This window comes from Arachis ipaensis, chromosome B9, assembly GCF_059453495.1.
Source record: "Arachis ipaensis isolate K30076 ecotype BB chromosome B9, ASM5945349v1, whole genome shotgun sequence".
Lineage (NCBI taxonomy): Eukaryota > Viridiplantae > Streptophyta > Magnoliopsida > Fabales > Fabaceae > Arachis > Arachis ipaensis.
This window is the reverse complement of record NC_142444.1, coordinates 128,131,263-128,137,880: the sequence shown is the minus strand read 5'-3', so window position 1 is coordinate 128,137,880 and position 6,618 is coordinate 128,131,263.

Sequence of the window (6,618 nt, the reverse complement as noted above, 5' to 3'; positions counted from 1 at the left end):
GATCAAAGACGCAAACTTTTTGCAGAAAGAACCAAAGTTCTTCAGAGCAAAAACCCAAATACAAAGTCAAAGCTTTACATCAAAAGCATGCACAGTTGTCGAAAGTAAAAAAAGAAAGAGAAAAGAATGACAAACCTGTAGAAAAGAAGATGGGAAATGGATCAAATCAAGAACAACGAAGATACCGACTCCTAAAACTCAAAGGGAAGAGCTCGACCTACTTCCAGAAGTCTGAGAAAGAGCTCGGATTAGAGAGGAAGCACTAAAGCGTCGAATGGACCTAAGATCGGTCAGGAGAAGGGAAGCTAGCAGCCAACTGGAAAGGACCATACCAAGTTGTTCAGAGGAACTGGGGAAAGGTCACCACAAAGTGTCCGACCTCGAGGGGCGAGAGCTACCAAGGTCATGGCATGTCTGCAATCTAAGAAGAGCGCCAGGCCGAGATCTAAAAGATTGCCCGACCTAGAAGCGTAAGCACTAACATGTACACACTCTTATTCATATCTTCATTTTATTGTTTAAAAGTTTGCAGATTCTCTAAAAAGTTTCCTACCAAGACGCCCGATTACGACAGGTCGACAAGGTGAAAACCAAATTCACCGCCCGATCACGACAAGGTCGGCAAGCTGAAAACCAAATTCATCGTCCGATTACAAAGCGACAGGTTGGCAAGATGAATACCAAATTCATCGTTCGATTACAAAGGGATAGGTCGGCAAGGTGAAAACGAAATTCACCGCCCGATCACGACAGGTCGGCAAGATGAAAACCAAATTCATCGTCCGATTACGACAAGGTCGGCAAGGTGAAAACCAAATTCACCACCCGATCATGACAAGGTCGACAAAAGTTATAAAAAGTAATCCATATAAAGAGGCCTGACGAGGTCTGAGAAAAAATGGATTGCTAAAAATAACTTAGGATGGACCGGCATGAAGAAGTCGGACCAATCGATATGAAAGCGACAAAAGTTATAAAAAGTAATCCATAGAAAGAGGCCTAACGAGGTCTGAGAAAAAATGAATTTCTAAAAATAACTCAGGACGGACCGACATGATGAAGTCGGAGCAGACTAATCAAAGCGACAATGTTATAAAAAGTAATCCATAGAAAGAGGCCTGGCCAGCCCTGATTAAAAATGGATTACTAAAAATAACTTAAGAAGGATCGACAAGAGAAGTCGGACCAACAAAAAACATGCGCTAAAAGAGACACAGCTTCGCCCAAAAATCCACGACTCCACGACAAGGCTATCAAAATTGTTCAGACTGACTAAAAAGTGTTCTCTGAGAACACTAAAAAGTCGTCGGACAAGTTAGCCCCAAGGATCACCTCGACCAAGCAGAAGATGGACAAAACCAGAAGTGATCAAAAAGAAGTCGGACAACAAAGTGCCAACACTCTATGAACATCTCACAAAGGCCAAGGAAAGGTCAAAAGGCCAAAGCCAGAAATGCTTCGCTGAAAGGTACGAAGTCTTGAAAAAAGACACTACTTAAAAAGCGAAAAGCACGGCCTCAAAGACGGAGCTAAAAAGTCGTCCAAACAAACTGTAAAGAAAAGGTTCCTCATCAGAACACTACCTAAAAATTTGTTGGAATGTGACTAAAAAGCCCGGGGAGCAAAGTCGTACAGGTCGACGTCAGCTAAGAAGAGGCGCAAGTACAATCTCAAAAAAGAACAAGCCAAAAGGTTGGGAAACAACTTAAGGCTCAAATGTGCTTACCTAAAAGGGATACAACTCCGCTCAAAGAAGGTACAATCTCAAACAGGGCTACGAACGTCATCCAAGACTAAAAAAGGTTCTATATAAAGAACACTAAAAAGTCATCGGACAAGTCACTAAAAGTCCGGATATCAAGCCGCAAGAATAACTTTGCCAAAGCAGAGGGTTGTCAACACAAACTTAAAGCAAAGCGTGATCCATAAGGCAAGGGTAGAAAACCCACACCACCACTCAAAAGAGGTCGGACTGGGAAGTACCAAACCTCTAGAAAATCTATAAGGATTGTAAAGCAATGAATAAACAAGCCAGACAGATGCTTGAGCACGACTCCCTCAAAGGGATCAAAGCTAAGAAGCACGACCTCACAAGGAAGATCGAACTCAAGCAGGGGCACTGTTCATACATCGGTTCGAGCTATAAAGGACCGGGTTGGCCGACCTCTTAGAAGGTTGGCCCATGACCGATCTCTTGGAAGGTTGGTCCATTACCGACCTCTTCACAAAGAGTCCGGCCAAATCGCCAGAGGAGCCCAAAAGCAGGCCCAAACAAAGGAACACAGCCCAATCTAAAGGCATCCAAAGCCCAGAAAGATAAAGGCGGTTCCCCTGAAAGATAAGATGACTTCACTCAAAGATAAGATAAGATAACTAACTTATCTTATCTAGAAAGGTCACTCTACACTACTATAAATACACTGGAGCACCCAGGTATAACTCATACTCTGATTCCACTAAAAACCTGCTTAAAGCCCATACTAACTTAAGCATCAGAATCTCTTGCAGGTCAACCACCCTCCGGTGACGAATGATCAGCAGCATCTCCAGCTCCACCACTTCCATCAGGTCAGACACGACAGCTCCGGCCACCAGATCCAACAGGTCAGACACGACAGCTCCGGCCACCAGATCCAACAAGTCGGACACGACAGCTCCGGCCACCACAGCAGATCTCATCCGAGATCGACCTTCAGTTTCAGGTAACCCTCGGAACAGTTTTAATTTCTTTTCTCCTAGTTTTTAACCATCTATTATTTCATTATATAATAAAAATTCACATGGGATGAGGCCCATGATCAGATGATTAAGAAGATCTTCCACCATTGCATGGCGAAGCGTCTTCATCAGATGTTAGAGGATGTGCAGATGAGGAGGGACCACCTGAAGCTGTGGCTTTGACCCAACATTAAGAAGGTCTTGTATGTGTACTAGGCGACAGATCCAGGTTTCAGACTTCATCAGGCCATGAATAGGGCCAACAGGGCGTCGGCCAGAGCGTCGAGGTACACAGGGGATTCGGCCACGATTATGAAGACATAGGCCAAGATGGTATGATTACTTCTTTCCATATGCTTTGCTCATTTATCTTTGTTTCTATAATTAATTATCAGTTTTTGTAATATGCTTATCTAATATATGTAGAAAACCCTGTCGCACCCAGTTACGATGCCAGAGGTCTTCAAGCAAACCTACACGTTCAAGGAGAATCGAGAAAGATTTATTGATAAGCGGTCCGCAAACTTTTTTATAAGTTATCAACTTCTTATACAATTCAATAAGACATTATCATATCACTTCTTATATTATCATTTACATTGAATGCAATAGGATTTATACACCAAAAACTTGGAGGCTGCGACATTGCAATCTCAGAAGGCACCATCCGACGACAACCCTCAAGCGCATCCATAGTGGATCCTGATGCCATGTGGTGCCAAACTGCATTCAAGCCACAAAAGAACCACATCTTCGGAGTTGGGTTGTTCTTCACCAGCAATCTACGGACTCCTCTTTCAGGGCTTCTTCGGCCTCGGCCACCAGCCCTGCAGATCCACACAACGTAGTGAATTTGCGTGAGCAGGTTCAGTAGCTCTATTTAGCTTATCAGAGGTACGAAGAGTTCCTTGCACGCATGGCGGTGAAGGATGCTCTGGATGCGGAGTTGAAATCCTTACGGTAGGAGCTTAGAGAGGAGTTATAACACATATAGAGCATGCGACGACAGATGGACATCTACTATGAGCAGATGTGTGAAGGGGGCAGCAGTGCTGGAGGCAACATATCCTTATTTGCACTTGGACCAGCTCAAATACCAGCATCTACAGTCGCACGTCGCATTGAGACCAGTAGCGAGACCATCAAGAGAAGGAGGACAATGACTACTAGGACCCATAGAGTCTAGTATTTTGATTAGTGTATATAGTTTTCTTTTGATGAGATTACTTTATTAAATTGTAATTTTTTTAATGACATATTTAGTTTCTATTATTGTTTATATAATTTTAAACAGATTATAATTATGTTAATTATAGATGAAAATATTAAATAACATTTATTTATTAATTAAAAAATTACTACAAAAAAGTCGTTAAATATCGTCAAATTTACCGGCAGATTTACCAAAAAAATCTTCTTGTAACCTGTTTATCGTTAGATTTAGCAGTGGAATAAATCTGATAGTATAAACTTCGCCGCTAACTGTTTATTAGTGAATTTTTTCGTCCGCTACTAACTACCGACAGATTTACTATCGGATATAAACTTTTAATTGGTTAAATTTTGGAGTTTGTTACCATCGAATTTTTCCTGATAAATCTGACGGTAATATATTATTTATTATAGTAATTAAATTAATAATTACTGACGGATTTAAATTAAAGTAAACTTAATTATTTAAAAATTTGTTTGAAAATCCAATATATAATTTTAAATATTTAAATTTAATCATTTCTAAACTAATAAAATTCATAGTTTTATAATTTTTTATAATAATTCATCTATAGTTTTTAGTTAAAAATTCACAACCAAGTTCAAATATCAAAGTTTATTATTAAAATTATAAAAAAAAAGAGTTCAATTAAGCAAAAAATTCATATTTGAAATGCACCAAACCCTGAATTACAAAAATTGAACAAAATTAAACTAGAAATCAAAAGAACAATACTGACGAGCATTAGAGATTAGGTTATACTAATGTTACACATTACACAAAGAATCAACCATACCAAACTATTTATGATACTTGCAAATTGCAATACTATCCAGAAATTAAATCCTCAAGAATCGCTAGCACGGTATTTCAGTATTGAGAATTGACAAAACAAAAAGGTACTCACTGTAGCTATATAATATCTGTCATCCCCTCTGAGTATCATTGCGATAGTATCATATGATTCCAAATCAATAAAGCTATCAAACTACAAATTTACGATGAATCAAGGGTATTACTTAACATTTAAAAATACAGTTTTAGACAGCCAATCTAAGATTTGAATCCATGACCCTTCAGTTTAGGTCAAAATGCTGCATATCAGTGCATCAAATGAATTTCATCAAGAAAGTTGTGTGCTAGTAAAATTAAAATAAATGTTAAAGCAAACAAAATTTAAAACTTCCAACAAAATAATCCACCACATAATTTAAAGCTTCTCACAAAGTAATCTACCATATAACAAAAAAATAAAAATCACAAGCAAGATTACCAGTTCTAAAGTATTTAATAAGCAAATATTTAATAAAAATAATAAAAAATTATCCTGTTTAAATAGCTCAACAACAACATCAATATTAGGATGATGAGTTAACCAAAAAAACACAGCACACAAAAAACTTACTTAAAATAATTTCATGTCAACGAATAAGAATACAAAAATAAAATTTATTATTGATAATAATAAAGAAAAGATATAAACATGCATTAATAAAACAACATCAGGTGAAGAAAGTAACTGAATTATGCATCTTTATACTCTAGAATGTCAATTTCGCATGGCACCTCCAACCCCACTAATAACAAAATCAATCCAAATAAAAATTATGTAACTAATTAAAATTCAGAGTTGAAAACTAATAAAGGGCGTTAAAGTTTCTATACTTTCAAGTTATTAGACTAATCAAACAAAACAAGTTACATGTAGACAATAAACCATAAATTTTCAGTGTAAATAAATTAACACAATCAAAACACTACTATCAACATTCTTATTAATTAAAACTACTAAAGTCTCCATAAAAAATATAAATATAACAAAATCAGAAGATCAAAACAATTAGATGATCATGAATGAACATTTCAACCAATGTCACATCCAAGTAAAACTGAATTGCCAAGGATAAAAATAGGGGTAGAGAAGTATAGGGTTAAGGTTTAGCAAATGTCAATAATATTAAAAAAAATACAAGAAGGAATGGAAGCAGACATACTTAGATGAAAGAGGAAGGATAGCATCACAGTTGAAGGAGGCAAGTGGCGCCGGCGGCGAATGACAGAGGTAGCAACTCGCAGGGGAGAAACAACCTCCTCCAAGGCAGAAACAAACTTCACATGGACGCTCCTCAATGGCAACGATAGCTGGAGTCGTGGGAAGCGGTTAACGACGGTGAAACGACAGCAAATGGTGGCAATAGGGGGCTGACAGCAAGAGAGAAAGAGAAAGGGGATAGAAGTGAAGTTCATGATGTTGCAGACATAGAGGAGAAGGGTTCGCAAATTCAAATTTAAGGTCAATTTTACCGGTGAATTTACTGTCGAAAAAATCTGCCGATAACGCACAATCATTGACCAAAATAGCGCGTTTCATTTAATTACTTTACTGTTGCAATTTTTTTGTCCCTAAATCTGACGGTAATGATCGCGCCAATGTTTCTTTTTTTTCTTCAATTTATTACCAGTGAATTCACCGTCGAAAAACTAAATTCGAAAGTAATTTTTTTACCCAACGAATTTATTGCCAAATCCGCTGCTAACCTCCACCACTAAATTCAACGGTAAATCTAACGGTATCAAGCATTTTTATTGTAGTGAAAGTTAGCGTTGAATTTTGCGCTGAATAAATCTGACATCACTTATTATATTTTTAAATCAATAATCATCAGAAAATATTACTGTCGGAATTA